Raw genomic sequence first — 6,014 nt, forward strand, 5'->3', positions numbered from 1 at the left:
CACCAGGCCCGTGTCATTGAAAGGACAACAGAGTTACAGGACATTGCGCCACTGGGTTGTTAACGAGCACCAATTAACGGGGATCAAAATGGACTCCAGAATCTGATTCAGAGATGAACTGCTTTTTTTAAGTCCATTCCGCATGAAATGCATACTGACAGCTTTATGGACGGGTGGGGAGGGAGCGAAGGGCCACGAGAGAAGGGGGAAAGAGAGAGAGAGGTGTAGTCAGGTGTAGTCAACTCTGAGCTGCTCTCATCTAGAAGAAGACACAGACCTCAAGTCATTTGAAACATGTCTACTGTGTCCCTTCTGGATGACATCATGCATCGTGTGACTGACTCTGTTACTCTATCTAATAAAAAAGAAAAAAACAGGCTCTGCAGTCTATCGGTTCTGCAGTTCACACTGTGATTCCCACATTTAAAAACAAGGCATTTGCCATAGTTAAAGGGGTACTTCACCAAAAAACAATAATCTCACACACATCCAAAAGGTTTTGCACACATTCATTTAGTTGTTATTAAGAGTAAATTAGTTTAGATATGGCCTCCAGTGATGTCATCATGGACATTGAATCCGTGTTGTTGTGTTGATTAACAGCTCAATTAAATGATAAGGTAGCAGTCCCTATAAGACAAGGGATTGCTATGTTTTCATCTACAGTACATCATTTCATGGTGCTGTAAATAGCACGACACAAGGATTCAATGTCCCCAGATGACATTGACTGGTGGCCACATTCAAACTAATTTACTCTCAATGACTGCCAAACTAAATGAGTGTGTGCAAAACTGTTTAGAGTTATCGGATGTGTGTGGGATTATGTGCAAAATAAATCAGTGTTGTTTTTTGGTTAAGTTCCCCTTTGATCAGTGCCCCTTGGAAGTCACAAGATCGTCAACGCAAAACTATTTCTGAAAACCACGTCATAAGAGGCTCTAAGTTTGTCGTCCTGCAGTAGAAGGGGAAAAAAGGGCTGAATTTGAACTTTGCTCAATGCCTGGTTTTGGAAATATTTGCAAAATGCCAAAATGGTTTTACTTCAACTTTTACCCCCAGCTCCCTATCCCGTTTCACCCATCTGGTTTGCCATCTACCGCCCTTGTGTCAGTCTAGAGTCTAGACGTTTAAACCCTATAACAGGCACTTTGGTAATAGAAATAAAAAAAGAACCCAGTCCCACTGGGAAATTCTACCGCATATAGCAGACAATGAGAGCGCTTCGGGTCACATACATACAGGTCGATTGGAGACGTGGGACCTATTGTCAGCTGTGTAACCAGGAAATGTGAGTTGAAGTGTAGGCGAGGATTGGTGCTGACTCTGGAGAAACAGCTGCACTCTTTTAAGGCTTTATAAAAGGGGCCCCCGGTTCTGGGGGTCAAGTGGACGGACAGACGAGAGACGAACGGGGAGACGAGAGAAGAGCAGGGAGACGAGAAACGAGCAGGGAGACGAGAGACGGGCGGGCAGACGTCTCTGCGGCTCTATGGTTACTTGTGATTTGTGATGTCATGAGAACACCGTGTGATGGCCTGGAAATGCCCTGCTATGGGCTCTCCCAGGGACGTATATATATATACCGTATGGTGCTATGGGCTCTCCCAGGGACGTATATATATACCTATGGTGCTATGGGCTCTCCCAGGGACGTATATATATACCGTATGGTGCTATGGGCTCTCCCAGGGACGTATATATATACTGTATGGTGCTATGGGCTCTCCCAGGGATGTATATATATACCATATGGTTCTATGGGCTCTCCCAGGGACGTATATATACCATATGGTGCTATGGGCTCTCCCAGGGATGTATACTGTATATACCGTATGGTGCCTGCCAAATCTTTTCCTAGAAAAAAGAAATGTTATCTAATTTCGGGGTCTAGACTTTTAAATGTCCTTATACATTCACAACAACAGGTTGTAAACGATGTGTTCCCCAAGCGAGCCAGTCTTTCTCTCAGTATCTCCCACCCCTTCACACACACACACGCACACACACACACACACACACACACACACACACACACACACACACACACACACACACACACACACACACACACACACACACACACACACACACACACACACACACACACACACACACACACACACACACACACACACACACACACACACACACACACACACACACACACACACACACACACACACACACACACACACACACACACACACACACACACACACACACACACACACACTCAGCCTGCAGTGATGGGTGCAAAAAAAAAGAGAAAAAAGTGCGCACATACATACAGCGACAGGCACCTGGATAGATGGAGAAACACAGCAACCAACTCGAACAAAGTGGCTCAAAAGTCGGTAAAGTTAAAGGAACAAGCCAACATTTTGGGAAATTATAGCTTACCGTCTTCTCCAGAGAGAGACAAGAAGATAGATACCAGTTTAGCACAATGAATGGAACCGGACAGTGCCGGTTAGCCTAGGCATTGTCCAACTAACACCTCTCCCGAAGGCTAACCGGCACTGTCCGGTTCCATTCATTGTGCTAAGCTAGGCTAACGTGCAGCCAGGTAGCTTTCTACTGAACGGAAAACTGGTATCTATCTTCTTGTCTCTCTCTGGAGAAGACGATAATCAAATTTCTCAAAATGTTGGCGTGTTCCTTTAACAAACAACAGAGGAGGAGTTTTGATGCTAATTTTTTAATTATGGCGATCAACAAAGCAGAGTCATCATTATGGGCAAAACAGAGTCCATTCTCTTCGGTTCAAATAACAAACTCAGCAAGACCGACGGCTTCTCAGTTACAGTGGGTGACAATATTGTCACAAGGAAAGATGAAATTACCTACCTGGGTTCCATCCTAGAGGCGAATCTTTCCTGTGACAAAATGGCATCCAATGTAATAAAAAAAGTCAACCAACGAACTCGATTCTTGTACCGGATCTCCTCTCTGGTAAACAAGAATACCCTGAAGAGTCTGGCAGGAGCACTCATTCAAGGGTACTACGACTATGCTTGCACCTCATGGTACCAAAGCACCTCAAAGGCGCTAAAAACAAAATTACAAACATCTCAAAACAAACTGGTTTAGGTTTTGTGAGGTTTCTGTCCTTGCTCTCTCACTCGTTCTGTTCCTTTAACCACCCTCGCTCTGTTTTCATTCGTTTTTCTGTTAATTATTTTCAATTCCCTCATTCACACGCTTCTCCCCAGTGACGTCATCAGAGGCGTCGCTGATTGGTTCTCTCAGGACCGCACGCTTTTCAATCACATTCCCCAGCTGTCACTGCTTTTCAATCAATCGATCCCCTATTATTTATACCCCGTTTCTCCACTCTAAGTTTGTTGGATCGTCTTGATTTTTCTCTGGTTGCATTTCCCCGTGTTGCTGCTGCTGCTGCTTTTGCTCCTTGTGCTATCTCCAGGAATTTCCAAGAAGCCTTCCCTTGGACACCTGTTCCCGTGGCGCGCCCTCGCTCCGCTGTTTGTTCCAGCACCATTACGCATTACGTCTGGGTGAGTTTTTATTGACTGTCTTGATCTATTCCGTTTTTCGTGTGTAACTATTACACTGAAGACTACCACCTTTTGTCAGACAGTCACTCACCCAGCTTTTCTATTTTTGCTTGTTCCCTTATGGGATAATATTTTTGGGACCTTCCATCTCCCTCTGTGTGTTGCTCACACCGAAGATATTATTTCACTATTGGATTGTTTTTGGACTTCACTAACTGTGTGTATATTACACGAAGATATTCACTGGGACTGTGTTTGGATTTTTGCTAACGGTGTGTACATTACACGAAGATATTCACTGGGACTGTGTTTGGAGTTTTGCTCACTGTGTGTATTACACGAAGAGATTCACTTGGGCTGTTTTGGAATTGTGCTCACTGTGTTTAAATTACACGAAGAATTGTTCACCCTGTTCTCCTGCTCGTTCAAACTGCACTGTGTTGACTCGTTCCCTCTCTCCCTCTCTCGGTCTCGCAACACATCTGAGATTCTGCCAAGAGAATTCTGCAGAGCGGTTCAGACGTCAACACCTGCTATCCCCAAGACTACCATCACGGGAGAAGCTGCAGAGCAGCAGAACTTTGCCCCTTGTCCTATGTACCTGTCTTGTTGACGTGCCTTTCCTGTACTCTTTATATTTAGTATCAAATAAACAAGCCCTCGTATTTGGCAACTCTGAATTCCTACTCTCTTGTGTCGTGCGTTTGGGGTCGGTATCAAACCATAACATTACGATCCAACCAATATGACGACCCCAGCCGACACAGAGAGGGTCAGAACCGCACTTGCAATTCAAGTCGAGTTGACCAGGGATCACGGTCTCCAATTAGAGCGGGCTGCGGCTGCGGTGCAGAACCTCAGGGATCAGGTCCTGCCTATGCAGGGTTCAATGGCCGCTATGGAGGGTCAACAGTCCGAGATTCTCGCTCAGCTTCACTCGCTGGGCGACACCGTTAATACCTTTAATCTCTCACACCCTTCAGGAACATTCCCCGCAGCCCCAGCAGATCTCGCATCTCGGGAACCCCGTCTCTCCGTCCCACGGCTGTTCGACGGTAATCCCGAGGAGTGTGCCACATTCATCATGCAATGTGAGTTGGTTTTCCGTCATCAACCAAGCCGTTTTTCTGCTCATGGGTCCCAAGTGGCTTATATAACAAACCTACTTTCAGGCCATGCTGCCCAGTGGGTCACTTCCTCCTGGGCAATGGAAGCAGATTTTTTGTTTTCCTACCCAGACTTCGTGGCGGAGCTCCGCAGAGTGTTCCACCATCCAGCCCGAGGTCTGGACCCTGGAGCCCGGTTGGGGACCTTCCGACAGGGGAGCGGCAGGGTGACGGACTATGTCATGGAGTTTCAACTGGCGGCGGTGGAGAGTGGATGGAACGAACCTGCTCTTCGCCTAACCTTCTTGAGGGGGCTCAGTGACGCAGTCCGGGACCAGCTCGCTACCCGGGAGTTGCCCGACTCCCTCGAGGAGCTGTTTAGCCTTGTCATCCGTATTGACGGACGCCTCCTGGAGAGAAGGCGCGAGAGGACCCGACTGTTACCTCCTGAAGCACCCCGGACTCCTGGACGCCCCGTCCCCAACACTACTGGTGGTAACAGGCTTCCCCGTCCGGTTCGCGAGGAGGAACCCATGCAGCTGGGACGCTCTCATCTGAGCCAGGCGGAGCGTGAGGCAAGGCTCAGGTCCGGTCTCTGCCTCTACTGCGGAGGTGCGGGACACCGTATCGCCGACTGCCCTACCCGGCCAAAAGATCAAGCTCACCGAGACCCCGGGAGATCCTGGTGAGCCGTTTTTCCCATTCCCAGCGCCGCGCACCACCTGACCATCTGATGAGCGTCACCCTGGCCTGGGGGGACCAACGTGCCACGGTGGAGGCCCTCATCGACTCTGGGGCAGACGAGAACTTCCTCGACTTCGAGTTTGCCACCCGAGCCAACATACCTCTTGAGGACCTTGTGAGGCCCTTGGAGATCTTTTCGTTGGACCAACACCGCCTGGCCGACATCTCTCAACGCACCGGCCCAGTCGTGCTGACCATCGCTGGTAACCACGTCGAGAGAATCCAGTTCCTCATTACCCAATCCCCCCTTGTCCCGGTGGTCCTGGGTAGGCCCTGGCTCGCGCTGCACGAGCCCCACATCGCCTGGTCCTCCGGTACCATCAGGGGCTGGAGCTCCTCCTGTCACGCCCGCTGTCTGCAGGCGGCGTCCTGTCCCCCGCCCCGGAGGCCGGCTGGTGAGTTGCCCCCGGACCCCTCGTCCATTCCTCCCGAGTACCACGACCTCATGGAGGTATTCAGTAAGACCAGGGCTCAGGCCCTTCCACCTCACCGCCCCTATGACTGCGCCATCGACCTCCGCCAAGGGGCTCCCCTTCCCGGCAGCCGCCTCTACAGTCTGACTGTCCCGGAGAAGAAGGCGATGGATCTCTACATCTCTGAGTCATTGGAAGCAGGACTCATTCGGCCTTCCTCCTCCCCGGTGGCG

The sequence above is a fragment of the Notolepis coatsorum genome, assembly GCF_963971535.1.
Source record: "Notolepis coatsorum genome assembly, chromosome: 12".
Taxonomy (NCBI): Eukaryota; Metazoa; Chordata; class Actinopteri; order Aulopiformes; family Paralepididae; genus Notolepis; species Notolepis coatsorum.